The sequence below is a fragment of the Stegodyphus dumicola genome, chromosome 12 (genome assembly GCF_044657685.1).
Source record: "Stegodyphus dumicola isolate Sdum_Otavi_A_Nest chromosome 12, ASM4465768v1".
NCBI lineage: Eukaryota > Metazoa > Arthropoda > Arachnida > Araneae > Eresidae > Stegodyphus > Stegodyphus dumicola.
The window spans coordinates 16112081-16134918 of record NC_140779.1 but is presented as its reverse complement, the minus strand read 5'-3'; the positions used below and the strand labels follow the sequence as shown (position 1 = coordinate 16134918).

The 22838-nt window shown below is 35.3% G+C and overlaps 1 protein-coding gene across 1 annotated transcript in view; it reads left to right on the top strand.

Moving 5' to 3' along the window:
• Positions 1-22838, top strand: part of LOC118190533 (QRFP-like peptide receptor) — a 390283-nt gene that overhangs the window by 214563 nt on the left and 152882 nt on the right. The window lies entirely within an intron of this gene.

Below are 22838 nucleotides of genomic sequence, written 5' to 3'. Positions count from 1 at the left end.
GACTTTCGTCAAAACATAGAACTTCGTACTTATACATAACATTTCGGAACAAAAGAGAAAAAAAAATTTATAGAAGGTTTTAACTTATCTTTGAGTTTTCGATGCTTCAAACTCCGTCATTCTTTTTCGGCAATATTGGTCCCAAGTTAGAGGTTTCATGGACGTCAATCTTCTCCTTACTGACCTCCGAGTGTCGTCCACATTAGTTTTTCTTTTGCGTCCTCTACATGCTGGCCTCTTGGCGGAGTAATCGTCTGGTTGTTGGCATTTCCGTTTTTCCATGGGACGGCTGGTCTTGACGTCCTCCGGTCTGGAGTTCTTCTTGAATTTCTTCTGTTCCTGGTATTTTTGTTCCTCCTATTGCCGTTTCAGTTTCCGGAACGGCGACCTTGCTGGCACCTGACTCTGTGGCCGTGTGCGCGTTCTCCTTGATGTATAATTTCTCCTGCGATCCGTTGTAGGTGGTGTTTTGCTCTTTACCACGGTTTCTTTCCGCGGTGCATCTGTATTCTTGTTTTTCTTAAACGCTGGAGTTTGAAAGTTATTTTTTCTTTTTGATACCGACGTCCGGGTTGTAGAAGGGCTAGGTCTCTCTTCAGTTCTCTGCTTCTTGGGTGGTGGAATAGTTGTTGTTATTTCTGGACCTTCTACTTCGTTTAGACTTGAGTCCTGCAAGAAACTTTTAAGGATTTCAAAATCATTTGGATTATAGTATTTTTTCACCTGGTCGGGACTTGCTTTACAGATTTCCCCTCTCTCGTTCTTAAGATATAATACTACTCCTTTGATTTCCTGAATTACATAGGGACCTTCAAATTTTGGAGCTAGCTTTGCCGTAAAATTGTCTGGGGCACTTGATAAAGAAAATTTCCGCTTCAATACTTTATCCCCAACTTTAAAATCTGCTTCACGGCGTTTTCTATCATAATATACTTTCTGCCTATTTCTTGCCGTATCCGAGCTTTTAAGCGCCTGATCAATCAGTTTTTGCACCTCTTTCTGTTTAAACTCTTGCTCTCTTTGTTGCACAAAGAATAATTTATCTAAAGGCGTAATTAACTTTCTGCCTAAAAATAATTCTGCTGGGGTTTTTCCCGTAGTATCATGATTTGCCGTTCTTAAAGCATAAGCTAATTCATTTATGTAGCCATCCCAGCGCTTGTGATGTGTGCTCACGTAACTGCGAATTATTTTTACTATGTTTTTATTCACTCTTTCTGCTATGTTTGCCTGGGGTCTATACGGAACCATTTTAATATGGTGTATGCCAAGTCCATTGCATATGTTTTCAAATATTTGACTAATGAATTGTTTTCCGTTATCGCTAATGACTTTTATCGGTGCACCGTATTTTAAAATGTATCTGTGTAAGAATGCATCTGCGACTGTTTTCGCTGACGCGCGTTTAAGTGGAACAATTTCTGTCCATTTTGAGAAATGATCTACTATTACTAAAAGAAAACGATTTTTATTTAACTCGCTCTGGGGGAAGGGACCAAGAAGATCTATGCCTAAAATTTCATCCAGAAATGTAGCGCGAATGCTATTTAAGTACCCGGCCGGGCTGTAATTAATATCATTTATTAACTGACATTGATTGCAGGACCTGACATACGCCGTTACTATTTTGTATAATTGCGGGAAATATACCGCCTCGCGTACCCTTTTTAAAGTCTTTCTGACCCCTAAATGGCCCGCTGTTTTCGCGTCGTGTAATTCCTTCAAAATGCTTAATCGAAGCGAGGCTGGGATGACTGGTTTATACTCAAGATTTTCGTTTGTTGTTTTTGTATAAAATAATAAATTACCTATTATTTCATAGTTTTCTGCTCTGTTTCTTATCGCATCGATATCTGTGTGCTCAAAGCTTTCGGGATCTTTCAAATATGCATAGATATTTCCAAATTCAGGATCAGCTTTCAGTTCAGTAATAATCGTATCTCTAGAATCTAAAATTTTTGAAGTCAACACAGCGCATTTAAGTTCATTTCCTTCATCGTCCAGTTTTATACGAGAAAGTGCGTCAGCTACATTGTTTTCCTTACCCGGTTTATATTTTATTCTAATATTATTTTCTTGGAGTTTTAAAGCCCATCTTATTAGCCTGGGCGTTAGGTTTTTTCCCGAGTAAAGTCTACCAACAGCCGCATGATCCGAAAAGACTGTTACTGGCGCTTTGTCGAAATAAACTCGAAATTTGTGTACAGCCATTAATACGGCTAATGTTTCTCTTTCTGTAGCTGTATAATTCCTTTGTGTCTGATTCAACGTTTTACTAAAAAATGCCAGAGGATGGTTATTTTGCATAAGAACCGCCCCCACCGCATAGTCTGACGCATCTGCTGGAATTTCCAGGTTTTCGTCCCCCTCCGGGAATTTTAAAACAGGGGCATTGATGAGCGCTTCTTTTAATCTTTCAAAAACTGTGTTTGCTTCCGCTGTTCACGTAAATTTACCTTTATTTCTTTTGATTACTAAGAGTGGTTCAACAATATTAGTGAAATCTTTTATGAAAGACCGATAGTAAGAACATAACCCAAGGAAAGAAGAAAGTTTCTTGGCGGTGTTGGGCGGTGGGAAATTCTTGATGGCTTTTATTTTTGAATCTTGCGTTTCTATACCCTTTTGCGAAATTTTATAACCGAGATATTTAAGTTCTTTAGTTGCGAACTTGCATTTTGAGGCGTTAATTGTAAGACCGGCTTCTTTTAATAATTTAAAAACTTGTTCTAGATCATTAATGTGTTGTTCCAACGTACTACTCGTTATAATTATATCATCTAGATAAATTAAAGTTGATTTTCCTAGGACAGGCTTTAGAACAATGTCCATAGCTCTCTGGAATGTTGATGGGGCCCCACACAACCCAAAGGGCATGCGTAAAAATGCATAAGTGCCCGATTTTGTTATAAACGCGGTTTTATGTATGTCTTCGGGTCTCATAGCTATTTGATAGTAGCCAGACGTTAAGTCCAAAGTAGACATGTATCTTGTCGATTTGATCTGTCTAATGATCTCGTCTATAACCGGCAAAGGGTAAACTGGAAATTTAGTAATACTATTTAGTTTTCTGTAATCAATAGCAAACCTCCAAGCCCTTTTATCCAAAGGAGGAAACTCGTTCTTTTTCCTACATAGTACGACTGGACTCGCGTACTCACTATTTATGGGCGTTATTATTTTATTCTTTAACATCTCCTGAATATGTTCTTCGATGATTACGTCTTTTTGTTTGTCGTACCGATAAGGTTTAATGCTACACAGTTTTTCGGCATTTAATTGAATCTTATGCGTGACTATTTGACAATTTCCTGGTTTTTCTGAAAACAAGTTAGAAAAATTACTCACCACTTGCTGTATTGCTTGCCTTTCATGGTCATTCAGATGGCTAAGGTCCACTTGCGGTGTCTCCACAGGTTCCACCACCCTCTGGTCCATCTCCAACACCACGGAACTGTCTTGAAAATTCAATTTGGCCCTCGCGGCCCTTAAAAACTCCATACCTAAAATAAGAGGATTTTGCAGATTTTTCACTAAAGAGGAAAGCCTCAAAGTATTAATTTTTATATTAATACTTTGAGGCTTTCCTCTTTTACCTGTAAGTTTAATGATAATTTCCCGATGCAGTGACATGTTTTTCCTTGCGCCGCTATAATTTCCGTATTTTTGGTTTTAAATAATCGTACCCTATAAAAATTCTTTTTGAAGAAATTTTCACTTATAAAATTTCCTTCTGCTCCTGTATCGATGAGGGCTTCTACTGGTACATCGCCAACCAGGACTTGTATAATTGGTAGCTGTGAGTTTTTTACGATGACCGTATTTAAATGTCTATTTGAGGGTTTTTTTAAAACTTCCGGGGTCTGGACCCTCCCTTTCACAGGCCCCTCTACTCGTTTAAAGCTTTCCTTTCAATCTGTGCCTTCTGGGTACGCGGATGTTTATTTTCGAATTTTCTTTTTGGGCCTTGATCTTCGAGTTTCGATGAGTTAGCTTGATAGCTCTTTCCCCCATAAGAGCGATTTCCATTTCTGGTTTCCTCATTTGAAGATTTCCTTCGGGTACTTTGAGAATACGTTGCCCCTCTGGCTTTTTCCGCTATTCTGCGATTTTGAAACTTGACCGCCAATTCGAAGAGCTCCTGCAATGTGCTTGGGTTTCTAATTTCAAAGTAGTCTTGAACAGCGGGTAACAATCTTGGTAAGATTATTTCAATAATCTCCGCATCGGGTTTCTTCCCATACAGCATATCCGTCAGCTTAATTTTTCGTAGAATAAAGTCCGTCAATTCTTCTATATCCCGTTGATAGAAACTATATAGTTCGGCTTCCAGCCGTGCTCGATCTTTCACTGTGGGGAAGGCCTTTACTAACGATTTTTTGAAATTTTCAAATGTATATGTCTGGCTTCCAAATTCCCCTAATAAAAATTTGCCTATATTTTTCCAACATAGCGCGGCCTGTCCTCTTAGTGCGGATGTGGCGATGGCAACTTTTTGTCTTTCAGGCACAGGGTAGAGCTGAAAGTGATTTTCTAGGCCTTCTAGAAATATCGCCACCGAATTTTTTCCGTCGAAATTGACGTTTGGCTTGATTGATGCTCTCAAAGTCTGGACCAGGTATCCAAATCCTTCCAATTGGCTTGTCATTTCTTGGTGTTGTCCAGCGGTTTCCATCCAATTTTCGGCCACTTCAGTTCGATAATGTTCGGGCGCCAATGTAGCGTTGCGCGCCTCCAACTTGCACGCAACCAAGAGGTGACTGTGAAAACTGAATAAAAGACAGAGTCTTGTTAAGGGTTTAAGTCCCTTTTTATTCAACGTAATAAATTACAAGTGCGTGCTCTTGACGCTCACAAACTTCGCCAACTCGGCGGTCAAATAAAAATAATAACCTGAAAAGAAACTAAAGACAAGACTCTAACTACGAGGCTCTCTAAAAGTAACTAACTCACCGCGTTTTACAATACCGCTGCTAATTCAGCAAACTTGAAGATCACTTGAACGATTAACAATACTTCCAGGCAAGCACACAGGCCGAAACGCGGGGTTCTTCAATTTCTGGCCAACTACCTCCGCGCTCGTGAAGTAAGAATATCACCCCCTCGAACTCGTTTCCTTTCTATTTAAATCAGAATACTTCCGCTGATAATTTGAATCCTTGCGCGTTCTACTAAAATTTACATACTCTGGCATTGGCAGTTCCAGGGGAAAGTAAGGCTTGACAGGAAAGATAGTTTAAACTTAAAATAAATGTTAGTTAAAATAAATATAAACCCTACAATGTATTCGCAAGAAACACATAAATTTTAAGTGTGAACGTGAAAAACAAATGGCAGATTTCAGACATTATCTTTGGGACTGTACATGCATACATAATCCATTAGGACCGAATATTTAAAAGCATCTCAAAAGAAAATGAATGTCATTTATATAAAAAATGGAAAAAAATACAGGGATTTAAAAATTATTAAAAAATCCTAAATAATTATCAGTATTTTACTCTTTATTAAAGAATAAAAAAGCATTAATCATATTGTATCATTGTTTATTCTTGCAGTAGAGCTTGTATTATTGTTTACATTTGTAGTACTTGTTTATGTTAGAATGATGTTATTAAGAAGGTCTGTGTACATTATTAGATCACGTATTGCTTGAACTATTTATTATTTTATTATTTTAATTCATCATTTAGTTTGTAAATTCTAGCTAAATTAAAGATCCTTTTGTTGGCCAGATCTTTACTTGGACTGTGAAGCAAATATTCGTTATTGTCTCTGCCAGCGGGACAGCCAGTCTGCTTTGGAAAGGTACTCGTCGGCCTGTTTAAGTCCCGTCGGCGAATAAATTTATTTCATAATGCCTTAAATCGACTTCCCCAAAGTCTGTCTCTGAAGACATGGGAAATCATGTAAGAGATTAGAGGATATGTGAATATAGTTCTTATGTAAGTGCTGCAAATTTGAAGCTGCAAGAAGTCTGAATGACATGCAACTACGGCACTACAGCGGAAATTATCATGGCTCTTAATTGTTGGAAATCAAAAGTGAAATATGAGTACATTCCTTAATACGCTTAATGGCATATAGCTTATTAAAAGTGCTTTAAGCGTTCAGCCATTAGCTGGTTTCCGAAGGTGAAATCAAACTGCTTTCGAGCAATCGAAGATGTAATGACCTAAATCCCCAAAGGCCCCACAAATGCATTGATAACTGTCAACAAAGCCCGAAGTGGTTTAAATAACTCGAATAAGGGCCATGCCCAGTGAGGAACTTTCGCTGTTCCGCTGTTGAGGTTTCTGCTGACTCTAGGGATGTATTTGAACATTCTTCCTGTTGAATCCTCATTCCAGCTATTCTGCCACTGTTCCACGAGTTGATAATTTGTTGCGGTCTTCATATGCGAGCTTGCAGTTTGCATGAAGAGGGTCTAGTGTTTGGATTCATGGCTGCTTGTTTTGCTATTTCATCGGCTCTTTCACTACCGAAAACCCCAGTATATATACAAACATATTTGAGTTTCGGTCTCAAAGTTGAGTTTCGGTCTTTTTCGGCGAGGAGATGAGTAGTCTCTGAATCTCTTTTACTGTTTAGATTTTGCGTGGTTGACCTTGGATGGCCTGGAGACCGGAGGCTGAGTTGCTATATATTAACAATAATTCTTAACGATAAATGTCTTCTGATATTAGAGCTCACTAGCGAACGTGTGGTAAAGTCTCTGAATACTGGTAGTTCGGTCCGAGGATTGAATACCGGAAAACCAGCTGGCTGCATGGAAATTTTCGTTATTTTCCCCATGTGTAACATGTATACGATCTAGCTCCCATTAGAAAGTCCTCCACAAAGGCATCCCTCAACTTAGGCGGATATCCCTCGAGGGCTTTGCCATAACCAAATAAACCAAACCGAACCAATAATCTGCTACTGGTCACACAGAAACTGAAACAATTTTTCTAGATTAGAATAATTAAATAAATTTGAATTTATGCTAGGTATTGAAAATTATAAAGCTGCTTATCATAATCATTATAAATTTCGAGACTGAAAAACTGATTAAACCGAAAGTTTCGAGGAAAGGAAAGACAGCTGAAGCGCACGGAAACATAAATAACATTTTAAAATTATTTGACTATATTAAAAGAATTTATTAATGAAATCCCTTGTAAGCGAGATCTATTGTAAATAGTAAATTGTGAGAGAAATTGTTATATTACTAAAATATGAACCACTTTTTGTTGCTCCCAAAAACTTTGTGTTCCGTTAGGGTCTAATATAGCTGCATTTTTAGCTATGACTGAATATAATTGCTCTGGTATTATGAATTTATTTGGAATTCTACCTTGTGACAGAATAGCTACATTTTGTTCAAATCTTTCTCAGTGGCTTGATCCGCTTACATAAAATGGGAAAGATAATCTCCTTATTACTCAACACAGTTGCTAAAACAAGCTATCTATATAGGCTATTTTCAACCAGGATTGATGAGTTAATTCCATATTAAAAATTTAAGCTCTTATGAGATATCAGTATAGTCAACTTTCTTAGTATTAAATTCATGATAGCTTTTAAAATAGTAGAGGAAAACATTTTTAGTTTATGTTACATAAAAGTTCATTATACGTAATGAATTTTGCTATACCTTATGGAAATATTTCGCAAATCCATCAGACTTTCTCTAAAGATGACTTTGTCTTGAAGCTTTAACCTAGTATTTTGAGGGAGAAATAACATTTACAAATGAGAATAATGCATTCTTGTGTGTCGGTGTAGGGATTCTTAGACTTTTTGAATTTTGTATCGCAGAAATAAGTATCAAAAAAAGAAAAAGAGAAATCTGAAAGGGTTCAAATTTTAACAGTCGGCCAAAAGGGTTTCAAATTTTAACAGGGGTCAAAAGGGCCAAAAGAGTCAGCCAAAAGGGCTGCTAAGATCTTTGTATACTCTCGCAGAGCTCGCACTCTATCAGTGTGCTGTTAAACTCACTCCTGTTAACTTTTTTGTCTTTTTAGATTTATTTTTAAGCATCATTTTCTTCGCACTCAAGCCATTGCAGTATTAAGTGTTCTCATACGTTTTTCTATTTGTTTCAGTCTCTCCTCATTTCATCATTTCAATGCTTAGTGTTCTTAGTAGAATGGCTTGCAAATATTTAAAAGCAGCATATCTTTATAATTTCTGATAAAGTCTCCCTTGCTGGAGATGAAAGTATTTTATTTCTTACAGCGTCGCCATTGCTTGCTTTCAAATCGTTGAGTTTATTAATCAAAAATTCATAATAGTGATTCGAAGTTTATAATGGACGATGTAAAAATCTCGTTTCAAGACTACTAGTCCTTTAGGGCAACGCTTTTTTATCTAAAATATATACACATGTACATATAGTTCGACCGTCTGAAGCACAACCCTGGTTGTCATTCTACCAAAACACATAGACTCGACCAAAAAGGGCGTTATTACTTGCTGCGACGTGAAAGGTCTTCTCTTCTCCGGAAAGAGCTATGCTGGAGGGAAAAAAAGTCCCCATCCTTCCACCCTATTTTGAGAATAATTCGGTCCAAATGGCGCATGCGTGTTTGCGCTCATGATCGCGGATGAGGTGGTCGAACTATACCAACATATGTACCGCCATTTTGCATTTACTTACATCATTTTTGTAAAACCTATGCCACCAAAAATAATGTAATCTGTCATTAGTTATTATAACTTTAGTATCACTAAAGATAACCTCAAAAATACTTACACAAAATTAGAAACAAAGTTATTTCCATATTACGTATTCCTTGAAGTCAGTGATCTAAACATCAAACGTTTTAACTTATTTCACCCTCTTCTCATTTATTTATCCCTCATTACCTATTTTTTTAGCCATTATGATTGGCGAGTGACACACCAACGGCGACAATGTTCATGTATGTAGAATTTTGCTGTGTAAACCCTGTGGATGCGAGATTTCTATAGTTTTTTTGTCTCCCCTTTTTTGTTTATTCTAATTTTTGAAACCAAATGTTCAAGAAGTTGGCAAAACTCTCAAATTTATTTCCAAATTTTGAGAGGCAATATCTAAGACTTTATTGAAATTATTTACAAGCTACCAATAGTTACGTGCACGATTTCCAAATTAAAGCATAATAAATAATTAAGCACATAAATATACATTAATTATACAATACTACTTAACTATTTATAGTAATATCCCACTTCTTAGTTCTCTCATCAATGCACAGCATTTAATTGTTTGCAAAAAAATTCTAACTGCAAATGCAAAATTTTATCGCAGCTTTTAATTTGCATATAAATCATGTTGTAATAAGTTTTGTGAATCAATAGCTAATTTAAGTTGTTTTGAAGCGTTTTATAATATATTTGATTGACAGAATTTAATAACAGTTGCACCTGAAGTTAGAGCAATAGATAAAACAACTGATTTTATCTATTGAATTGTTTTGTGAATCAATAGCTAATTAAGTTGTTTTACAGCGTTTTATGACTCTATAATATATTTGATGACAGAATTTAATAACACTTGCACCTGAAGTTAGAGCAATAGATAAAACAACTGATTTTACAAAGATTTTAGATAAAAAAATGTGTGTGTGTGTGTGTATTATGGCAAAGCCTCGAGGGCTATCTGCCTAAGAGGAGGAATGCCTTCGTGGAGGACTTTCTAAGGGAAACTGGCTCGTATACATGTTACACATGGGGAAAACCACGAAAACGCCCATGCAGCCAGCCCGTTCGCGGGTTTCGAACCTCGGACCGAACTACCAGTGTTCAGCGACTTTACCACTCGGCCGCTGGTGGGCCGCAGATAAAAAATGAGTAAGACAGAAATGAGTGATAGCGTTATTACAATTTTTAGAGTTTTTAGTAAACTAAAGAATGTTGACAAATTATTTCTATTTTACTTATTTATTTATTTTTGATGCTGTATCTCTAATCACTATATATTTGGAAGAATTTCAAGTTCTGAAAAAAATACTGATTTTCCGGAAGCTGGGGAAAGGTTTTCAATAAAGAGAGGAAAATGTATCAGATTTTATACACGCTCAAGTAGTTTCATATCATCCATTTTTGCAGGTGGAAGGGAAATGAAATACTTTTTTCTGTTTTATCATGTATTATATTTCTTCTACTACTGCATAGCATCGAGACTTTTAACAGCATGTCAAATAATATATTTTTCATGATGCCTGAAACTTTTATGAAAAATTTAGCAACAGTTATGATATATCATGTAAGCTTTGTGGGTTTTGAATGGTATGATATTACTTCAGACTCATCAAAATACTTTTGACTTTTCATGTCTGTTTGGAATTTTTTTATATTTTCCTATTACTTTCGAAATAATGAAACTTCGTATAACCATATAAATATATCGATCAATCAGGTATATCTTATTATTTCGCAAATGGTTATATGCTAGGTAAATCTGAAAAAAGGCGATTGTATTTCATGAAATTTTATCCCTCATTGGCCTAAAACAAGAAAGCCCATAATTCAAAAATAGCACTTAATTTCACTTGCAAGGGTTTCCACGTGTAAAATCAGAAAGTTTAAGACAAACTGTTTAAAATAAAATTTCCATACGTCCTCGACTGAACTAATGGTAAAAAACTATTGAGTTTCATTAATTTACATACTGCTTGTTAACAAAGAAAAGTATTTAGGAATGTTTAATTATTTTTGTAACAAATGCTTAAAAAGAAATCCGAGACAATTATAAAGTTCTAGTTAATTTACGTGTCCTTGGCTACTAGAACTTTAGTGAAGAGTCACACGACTATTCGCTGGTCTTCCTAAAGCTATTAATAAGTCCAAAGAAGGCCTAAAATACCCTTTTATTTATTCAGAATGATACTGACAGACAGACGCTCTCGCGCTTACAGGAAAGCCTCCGCTTGGGCTTAAGATAGAAAATAAGGAATTAATTCTAACTAGTTAAATTTTAGCCGAAGCTGTACAAAAATAACTAATCGAGTTGAGCCTTAATTAAAACTCACCGGCGAATACTAACAGGAACGTAAAACTATATGGTATTTCTGCCGCTTTCGTAGCATATCTTCCTGGTGTAGTGGCCAGTACACTCGGCGCGTAGTCGAGAGGTTCGTAGTTCCAGTCCCGGCGAGGGCATTGCTCATTTTCATGTCTCCTGCTTCGAAATAATCTAATATCTCTGCAAGACTACGGCGCTTAGTAGTAAGATAGGCTTAACCCTTTCCGGCACGCTACCTTTTAAAGTCGGAGTTTTGATAGAAAAAAAAGGTAGGCGGTCTAGTTAGGCCTAGAGGAGTATACAAGTAAAATTTTGTGAAGATAGCACTTATTGTTTATTTCTGTGGTTGTGCCCGAAGAAGGATTGAATAGGGCTTCGAAAAGAATGCTGAAACGTACATTGTTGTCAATGAACTGACCGATGAGATGCGGAGAAACAAAGAATGCAGACTCTCAGTTGTCCTATATTATTGGTGAGCCCGGTCTGGGCACACCTAGGGTTCGCCGTTTGATTTTAGGCAAGATTTCAAGGTAAAAATTTAAAACTAATATAGAATAAGGAGATTAGCAAACAGCCAAAAAAATAGCATAGAAATTTATTTTCAAACAATTCCTTTTATACCCTAAAAAACATCTGGAAGATTTCTTTGAAAAATGAGGGTCTTAAAAGCTAAGCATGGCTAAAATATATGGACTGGTTTGTGCTGAGCTGCCAACTACTATAAATAAAGAAGGTTAAGAGTAACCTATAGTAACCGATAAATCCTTTATCGTTCAATTTTTCTGTGCGTACAAAAGGAAATTTTTAGGTGTGCCCAGACCGGACACACTGCGCTGCAAAGGGTTAAGGTAACGACGTGGCGCGAAGGCAGAACCCGCTCTACTATGAACTTCAGAGCTCTAAAAGCTGTCCTTAGTATTATAAGTTATATCCGTGAAGGCAACAGTCTTTTCAGGAATATTATCCGGCGCAGTCTTGGAAGTCTGAGTCGGTGTCATCTTAGCAGCTTTAGGCGGAGTAGTAAAGTCATCATCATCGGGTTTGGATGTAGCAATACAAGCACTATCGCTTTCAGCATCCCAAAGCGAAGATTTCCTATTTCTTTGAGATTTGGGTAAACATGCCCCATCAGACGAGAACGCAGACTGATCGAGTCGCTGAATATCTCTAAAGGGACGAATATCAATTTTCAGAACTTTTAAATAGTCCATAAAATTCTATTCCTCATGATGGAGAAGAATATCTAGCGGATAACCTGATAGGACTTTACATTCAGTCTTTCAAGAAGATGCTCTTCCTTATCATGAGCTAATTGCCGAATAGGAAACCTCGCATGAGGCGCATTGATCGGGAAATGCGTCGATCTGCTTGGCGTAATTCGCGTAAAACGCGAACAAAGACGTAAAACAAATTAGCGTGGTTAAACCAGTCTGAAGGTCAAGAAAGCAAAACCTTCACTCCTGAAGGTAGACCTCGAACTCACCACAAAGAACTGCGTCAAGTAGAACTAAAAAAGTCGTCCTGTACGAAAGTGAATAAACTTCCCCATTAAATACTGGTTCTACTTCATTTACATAAAATGCGATACTGAAATTTCATTTTCGCAGAAGTGGAAAACAAGATTTTAAAGGAAATGTTTTCAAAACTAAAAATAATTATTAGGGAAAAAAAATCTGAAAGCTTTCAGACCTTACATTACGCACAAAAGAGCGTTTTTTTAACGTTTTTACCTTTATTTATTAAATATAAATAAGCATTTAAAACACACAAAATTCAGTTCAACAGAAATATCACAAAATATTTAAAAAACAGCATATCTTTAGAATTTCAGTTGCACAGTCTCGTGCGCTGGAGGTAATTTTTTTTTTTTTTCCCGTACACTGTTGCCATTGCTCGCTGTGAAATTGTTGAGTTTGTTAATCAAAAATTCAGTATGTGTTATAAAAAGTGTTACAAAATATGAAATCGATTGTAAAAGAAATTCCAAATTCCAAATTAGGGCTTCCAGACGCCTATATTCCGTAGACAATTACGTTATTTAAAATTCGATGACTCTAGGTACCGTTGTTTTATCATAATGCGAGAAACATACATACATTTATGCAAATTTTTCATTATTAAATTTCTTTAAATATAACGCAGTGCAATAATATTTTGTGGCAACAATTTGAAAAGTGAAACGGATATTTCAAGTTTTCGACGCGAAATGCCAAAACGAAATTAATAGCCCTTCTGGGCTAGCGTCATTACACAGTCATTTTGATAAAAGACCAAATACAACTTACCCCCCCACCAAAAAAAAAAAAAAAAAAAAAAAAAAAACCATTTAGAATGCATTCGAGTAGTATAATTTCTCTCAGTCACGGTCTGATGTAAGTCAATGTAAGTCCTTCCATGTCCCGTAAACAGTGGAATTAATTTCTAAGCATGGATTTCGCAACTCTAATGTCCATTGAGCGGGAGCTTATTGGTTACAAAAGCTGTACGTAATTCATATCTACAATTAGTTGAACAAAGCAGAAGGACATTTAATTCGACTTCGTAACTATCCCCTTTGACAGCAACTACGTAAGCTGAATGAATATATATGTAACCCGCATAGTTGTATATGAATGAATATAGAAGCCATATAATTGGGAATATGTATATTCTATACATAGATCTGTTGTGTATAGAAAGTTTATGAAGGAGGTAACCGCATAAGGCATTGAATAATTTGCATAACTTTTCACCGCGTAGGATATTTCGGCTGAAATGGGTAAATAAGATATGAACTGATCAGAAGACCAATGGGGATCAGTAATTTTCAGCCCCGCGGTATTATTAAGTAAAGCAGTTTTGGACTATCTTTGTTTATATATAGAACAATCGATGGGCAAATTTCTTTATAATGACATACGAAACCCGACTGCTCTTAAATATCTTAATATTGGCTTAAATGAAAATGCATTTCTTGAAGCATTCATATTTCAGAATGGAAAGCTCATCCATATCATGATTAATGTAGCAACGCTCCTGATCGATTATCATTATCGATTTAATACTTCGAAGTAAATTATTATTGTTCGTAATCAACCCTTATGTCACAACCCACCACCTCCCGGCACACACAAGAGAATGTCGCAAAATCAGAAGGCCTATTTGATTAGTACAGAACTTATAAAGCAGTCAAAATATATATTACGTAACTCGAAATTCATTTCGGAGCATTTTGTTGGGAATATGTTAATTTGTGAGATTTCTTCAAAATTTGAATAAACAGGTTTTCTTCCTAATTATATTTTTTTAATTCTTTACTAACCTCTTATTCCGTTTTCCTGCCCGAATGCAAAATTGTTCGAGTGTATTTATAGTGAGAACTTGACTCTGTTAAGGTAGAGCGTGTTCTGCCTGTTGAAGGACACATTGTTAATTTTGTTGCTTTAGATAAGCGATCTTGTCTTCGATCGCGCTTTTAGGATTGCCGATAGTCGAATTCACGCTGCTGAAGTTCTGAGCCGACTTCGCGTAAATTGCTGTGCATAGCTTTTGGCTGTTATTTATTTAAATTTAGCTTACTGCCTTGAGTTTCTTGCTATTAGTGCTGTCTTATCTTGTAAGCACCAGGACTGCCTTCTGTTCATCTATTTAGTTTTAAATAAAAGGATCTTATACAACCTTCCCAAGTGTCCGCGATTATTTAGACATAGCGATAAGTCATCCAAATGTCTACCAAAATGTTGGCCACAGTTACACAGTTACAATACTGAAGGACTTTAAAGCTTACAAGTTAATATGCAAAGATGCATTTTCATGATATTTATGCACAATTTGATGGAAGTAATAATTATTATGATTTAAGGCTTACAGTAGATGACTATTGAAAATAATTCTAGCTCTAAAGCATACCTTTTTTACTTCCTTGTACGAAGTAAAAAGGAAGTATTGTAATCGCGAAAAGTTTCAGGCAGCATATTTCAACGAAAACATCCATTTTGACCGCTATCGAATGCAATTTAACGATGTTTTTGCGTGATATCTGTACGTAAGGACAGAATAAAACGCTCTTTTCCTTCAAAAAAATTATAAAATTGCTTTAAAATTAATTCTAAAGAGAATTTTTCGTGGCGTCTGTACGAATGTACGTACGTGCGTACGTACGTATCTCGCATAACTCAAAAACGAGTAGCCTCAGAACGTTGAAATTTTGCATATAGGACTGCTATAACATGTAAATGTGCACTTCGTATTTTGGTTGCAATCGGCCGCACCAAACGTATATAAATATATTTATATATATATCCAGTCTGTTACCCGTCTCAGTGATCTCAGTTTCTTTACTCTTATATGTTTGTAAATTGTACATTTTTTGCTTTAAAAATGATTGAATTATGTTGTTTTTATCTTCCGGTTAAGGATTTTATGCCTTTAGTAAATCTGTGTGCAATATTTTTAGAATTATCAGCAATTTTAAAGTTGTTTAATTGCCGCTAAGCCTGTTTTTAATGGCGGCCATTGATGTTTACATTTCAAACAGGAGACTATTTTTTGAATTTGAATTTGTTGCCAATCTAGAGACACTTAGCTTCGCAACAACAAAGATAACGCATTCATTTATTATTTCCAATTAAATCATGCTTAATTCTTTCTGGAATTTTTTCGAGGAAATAAGTGTTTGAGATTTACTTCGTAATTTTTAATATAGATATTTTGAGTTTTTGTGTATTTTTGCCTTGTCGGGAAGTGAGAACTGAATTAATTGAATGAGAAATACTGAATCGTCTGTGAAAAACTGTTTCTTTTTTGTAGTTGTTGTTTAATTTCTTTTATACATCATTCTAGCTTTATTATAGTATTTGAATAGAACATGTGGCAACGGTTAGATAATTCTATTCTTTAAATGATATAAATGTTGTGCATTATGAGTTATAATATGAACGAAATATATACGTTAACTGTTATATAATTATTTGATTATATAACAGTTAACTTAGTTTCCGTTATATAATTATTATATAAGTTAACTTTTATATAATTATTAATACTGTTAAGTGAATCTAGCGCCAGAGTGTCGATATGGTAAACTAGAGTGAATTTTAAAGAATGCATTTATTCTATTGTTTATGCGCTGTCGCCGAAGTAGATTTAATTCAATCCAATAAGTTTAAATGAAATGCAAGAAAAAATGCGTATAATTTAATATTCCAATTTAATATTCCAATACAAGGAAGTCATGTGGTGTACACATCAGATTTTTATGCTATGAATTCTTAACACTAACAAAACTCTACCTACAGTTAACACGAGTGCAATCCATTTATGACAGATAACATGATTGTGTTTGTTTATGGAATGATATTTGACAGGTTTGTAGGAATCAATATACTTTTTTAAACCTCCACTTTATGCAGGGCACTGATGTTACGTGTAAACACTACATTTTACTAACATTTACCTATCCGTTTTGTATCCAAAAAAAAACGACCTCTTTCTGCCCATGCAGCCCACAAAAAGTTTAAATTAGGTCTTATATGTAACTGCACATATGTAACTGTCGATGATATAAAGAATGTCATTACGTTGTCATAGAATGTAAAGAATATAAACCATGTCATTAATGTAATAATGCAAAATGTAAAGAATTGAACAGTGATTGAACAGAATTGAACAGTGTAACAGTGATTTCTTATCTTTCATTCATTCCATTATACACTAGGCAAAACAACAATAAAAAAAAATAAAAAAAAAGTGTGACCGTTCTATATCTCCCGTTCTACTAAGCCGACTGACGAAATTAAAATTGCGTTTTCCATTTCTAGAAAGCGCGACTTAGGATCAATATTAGATTTATATATAGCATTGCTCTAGCATAGCTATTTTCACTCGAAATCGGGCTTTCCTTTAAATAACATACCAATTTTTTTCCATATTTTGATTCTACGATTCAAATTATGCCTAGATATTAAATGTCTTCATTTTTTGCTGAGAAACTCTTGGAGAATTTTAAAATTTACCTTGGGGCATTTTTTTCAGTTTGAGCCAAGAATTCTTAACTAGGCGAACTTCTTAATTTATAGCAACCTATTTTCCTTTCCTTTTTTTCATTGTCCACGACCGACAGAAAGGTCATCGTTCATACTTTCAAATAATTTTAAAAAAGTGCGTAAACCTCATTTTCGTTATTATTGCTCATAATAAATAAGCCAAATTTCAAAAAGTGCAAAAATGTACATTCACGTATATCTTCGGAAATTTTGAATAAAAAACCCTAATTTTTTGCAGGTATGCTTAGAAATACATCCACTTTAAGACGATGGTAAAACTTTTATAGGTTATATTTCAAAATGTTTTTCGAAAAATTTAAAAAAATTATTTTAAAATAAAAATTTAAAAAAATAGATCATAAAAAATGGGCGAATTATATTTGGAATGAAACTAATTTCGAAATATCAAGAATGAAACTGATTTCGAATATATTTCGGAAGAATCAAATAAGTTTAATAAAAAAGATATATTAATAAATATATATCAAATTTAATTAACATTAAGGAGCTAAAATTTTCAAAGCTAATTTTTTAAAAACGACTCGTGCGAGTTTTACGAAACGAGTCAGTTTGGCATAATTTGAGTCGTAGAATCGAAATATGGAAAAACGATTGGCATTTCATTTCAGAAAAGGTCCGATTTTGTGTCAACATACGTATATTAGAACAATGCTATACACTGAAGTGACAAAAGTCATGGGATAGCAATATTCAAATATACAGATGGCAGTAGTATCGCGTAGAAAATATATAAAGGCGAAGTGCTTTGGTAGGGCTTTCATTTGTGTTCAAGTTATTCATGTGAAGAGGCTTTGACGTGATTATGGCCGCACGACGAGAATTAACAGACTTTGAACGCGGAATGGTAGTTGGAGCTAGACGCATGGGTCATTCCATTTCGGATATCGTTAGGGAATTCAACATTCCGAGATCCACAGTGTCAAGAGTGTGCCGAGAGTATCTAATTTCAGCCATAACATCCCACCATGGACAGCGCAGTGCCCGATCACCTGCACTTAACGACTGAGACCAGCGACGTCTGCGTAGAGTTGTCAATGTTCACAGACAAGCAACACTGCGTCAAATAACCGCAGAAATCAATGTGGGGCGTACGAGGGACGTGTCCGATAGGACAGTGCGGCGAAATTTGTCTTCCTTGGGCTATGCCAGCAGAAGACCGACTCGAGTGGCTTTACTGACAGCACGACATCGCCTGCAGCGGCTCTCGTGGGCTCGTGAGCATATCGGTTGGTCCCTAAAGGAATGGAAAACCGTGGCTTGGTCAGATGAGTCACGATTTCAATTGGTAAGAGCTGATGGTAGAGTTCGAGTGGGGCGTAGACACCACGAAGCCATGGACCCAAGTTGTCAACAAGGCACTGTTCAAGCTGGTGGTGTTCCATAATGGTCTGGGCTGTTTTACATGGCATGGACTCGGTCCTCTTGTGCAACTGAACCGATCATTGACTGGAAATGGATACCTTCAGCTACTTGGAGATCACTTACAGCCTTACAGCCATTCATAGACTTCACGTACTCAAACAACGATGGGATTTTTATGTATGACAATGCGCCATGTCACCGGGCCACAATTGTTCGTGATTGGTTAGAAGAACATTCTGGACAATTCCAGCGAATTATCTGGCCACCTAGATCGCCCGACATGAATCCCATCGAACATTTATGGGACATCATCGAGAGGTCAGGTCGTGCCCAAAATCCTGCACCGTCAACACTTTCACAATTATGGATGTCTATAGAGGCAGCATGGCTCAATATTCCTGCAGGGGACTTTCAACGACTTGTTGAGTCCATGCCACGTCGAGTTGCTGCACTTCGACGGGCAAAAGGAGGACCGACAAAATTTTATGAGGTATCCCATGACTTTTGTCACTTCAGTGTATATAAATCTAATACATATCCTAAGTCGCGCTTTCGAGACATAAAAAAACGCAAGTTGAATTTCGTCAATCGGCCCAGTAGAACATACAATCTACTAATTTTCCTTTTTTTTTCGCAGTGTGCATGTATAACTATCGATAATATAAAGAATATCATTACGTTGTCACAGAATGTAAAGAATATAAACCATGTCATTTATGCAATTATACAGAATGTAAAGAATAACAGTGATTTACCTTTCATTAATTCTTTTGTACCTACAGCAACTTGTGGAGTCAAGCAAAATCATTTAAACAAATAAGCAATTATTACTGTTAAATGTTGTTGGTTTCGCATTAAAAGAAGCTGAAACTCCAATTTACCAATAGTACAATATCGAAATAAGCATATTTATAATCTAAGCAAAAATTTAGAGGGAAAGAAAGTAACATGTCTGTACTTACATAAATTTTAAATGAAGTAATTTCAATTTAATTTATTTACCTACAGTATAATTAAATCGATCGAATATTTTTCTTCATAATTAGCAAATGTTCTTTTATTTATATATACTGCAGCCAACAGTAAGCATCAAAGAAGTAACTACAAACAATTGAACATCATGAAGAATTTTTTTTTTTATGGCGGGCACTACCCATTTTATGCTTTGACCATTACTAAGGCCAGAAAAGGTGGTCGTTTTATTATGAAGGCACCTAATAGGCGGTGACCGTTACCTCCTATGAAGGCACAGGCAATTTACACAGGCCTTCTACGTGATTAGAACCCAGGTCCTTCGGTACGGCAGTCAGATTCATTAAATACTTTCCTGTTTGGCGGTCATAAAGATAACTCAGTCAAGTTTCTTCTTTGCACATTTTTAACTCGTTCCATTGCCATTCTAGTCAAGGAAAAATACAGATAATGTATTACAGTTTTTCATAAGCAAGAAAACTTAAAGTGAAAATAAAGGAACACAATTTGAAAAAAAGAGTTTCTAATGTCGAAAAATAAATCGGACGAAGAGTTTCTGCTGTCAAACAAACGCTTTATACGTTGAATGCTAAAACGCTTTATACATTGAATTTAGAAATATATTCCGGGAAACAGCCCGAAGGCCCATTTAGTGTCAGTAATTCCCCACTAGATATTGTTCTGCGATGGACAGTCGCAATATCACCGCAGATAATTGGTTTACCTCTATTGATGTTGTAAAAGCCCCAAAAGATAAAAAAACTTTCTTACGTTGGAACAATAAGAAAAAATACAAAAGAAATACCTCCCTGTTTTGCGAAATCTAAAGGAAAAGAAGTACATTCAAGCTTATTTGGTTTTTCTAAAAATTGCACTTTAGTTTCATACGTACCGAAAAAAGGCAAAAATGTTTTGCTTGTATCAAGTATGCACTTTGATGATGCTATAGATGCAGACACTGGAGATGAAAAAAAGCCAGGATATAATCACATTTTATAATGCTACAAAATGCGATGTTGATGCTCTGGATAAGATGTGTGAAACTTATAATTGCGCTCGCAATAGAAGGAGATGGCCGATAATAGTATTTTATTCGATGCTAAATATTTCAGCTATAAACGGACTAGTTGTATTTTTGGGAAACCAGAATACAGTTCAGAACAGGAGAGAGTATTTGAAAATACTGGTGAAAGAATTAGTCAATGAAGAAGTTGTTAGGCGCATGACTAAACCCAATTTATCGAAGGATTTGCAAATGAAGCTTCAAACATACAGACCAACTGCTGAAGAAGAAAAAAAGCAAAGGTTCCCAGTAACCAAAATAAAAGCATGCTCTATATGTTAAACAAATAAGAAAAGTAGATTGACCCAATATTCCTGCATAAAATGTGCTGAATATTTTTGCTTAGAACATGCAGTAATGATGTGTCAGAAATGCTCAAATGAAAAACAAACTTAAATTTAGAATCGAATTAAAGTATAACTAATTTATTTTGTCATTTTATATTATGTATTTTTATGTGATATTCATTATTTGTGAACAACTGATATAGTTTTAAATTTTTTTTCAACTGTATTAACATGTTTCATTGTGTGTGTTTTTAAACGGCATTTTAACCTGTGTAATAGTGACTGTAAATAATAAATAAAAAAATTAAAAAATTAAAAAAATAAAGAAAGAAAGGTCTGGATGTAAACGCTTGGACCTAAAAAGAATAAAAATAGAAGATTTAAAGTAATACAGATCACCAGAAAACACGTAAAATATAGATGTATCTGACAGATACATCGCGCCCGATGCCGCAAGATTCGAGACGCGACCGATGGAGTGTTAAAAAGGGGAGGATATAAGGTATCAGGTTCGAGTCCCGGCGAGAGCATTGCACATTTTTCACATCTCCCATATCAAAAATACGCGAGACGATAAATGACTGTATAAGCTTAATTAAATTGCCAGTGACATTACTCAGTGTGAAAAGTTGGAATCAAAATTAAATTTGCATCTATCCTTAAGTCACAAAGAAATACAAAATACTACTTTTTGCTCTTCGTTGTTACTGTCGTTTGAGATAGATAATTAATATACATAATAGACAACACGTATGTCTGTGAAATTAAATGCTATAAAATTATTTTTGCTATAATGATTAATCACATCTGCCATTGATTCAGTTGAGATTAATCCCTTTGAACATTAATTCGTTCTTCTGAGGAAATGGAGGACTAATAATTTTATATTAGAGCAAACGTGAAGTTAAACAAATTATTTCTTCATTATTTCAAGCAATAATTTACAACAAAATACCGATACATTTTAAGTAATGAATAACATTTTTAACAAATGAAAATGAAGCTTATTATGACAATATTCTGTTTCATTTTTAGATTAGAAAATTAGGGAAATTTTTATCCAAGTAGGTGTACCACTGTTTTCAGACATCAGGTGATCATTTCATTATTAACAATCTTAAATCTGAGTAAACACACGTCACTTGAAGACACTGAATTTTCTGCCAAGTCAGATTTTGTGCACCTTCGATAAAATACTCAGTATGCTTTGTTTGATTTAGAAAACTCATTTCCCAAGTAGATGATAAAGGACTTTCATAAAACATCAATCCACATATGCTTTGGGTATGTATTTTGCATCTTTTGCGGTGTCGCACTCACCATCCATCTTCAGCTGACGGCTGGACAATCGCCCAATGAATGATGTGCTCCGAAAAGTTGTTGGCAATGTCTTTATAATTATTCGGAGACTTCAGGAAAACACAGTATTTTATTTAGCTTAGATGGCAAGAGGATCAATATTTTCTTCCATGGCAGTAATCATACTTGAGAAAATGGCTGTTTTGTCTCTGATTCCTTGAAAGTACAACCTGCTAAATTTATGGTAATCGTTTCTCTCTCATAAATCATCAGCGTACCAACCATTGATACGAAGGAAAAGGAAACCACATACAAAAAATATATAAGTTTATTAGTTATAGTGCACAAAAAAGATCAATAATGGGAAAGAAAAGAAACCTGTGTATTAATATCCTCAAATTACTTTCTTTCATAGAGCAAATGGAAAATTCCATAGACATCTAAAAGTAATTAATGACACTCTACTGATAATATCCTGCAAATCTTCATTAACTAGAACTATAATTACTCTAGCTAGCGTACTTAGAACACCAAAAGAAAGCTGCTATGTAACATGCTGAGTATGGTAAGGGGAAACGGGGAATAAGCGTGATGAAAATTGTAAAAAAAAATCTGAAAATTACTGTGTAAAAAAATCTGTGTACACCACATGACTTCCTTGTACGGAATATTAAATAGATATACATTGCATTTTTTTTTCATTTCGTTTAAACTTATTGGATTTAATTAAATCTACTTCGCCGACAGCCCATAAACCACAATAGAATAAATGCATTCTTTAAAATTCACTCTATTTGTTTACCATAGCGACACTCTGGTGC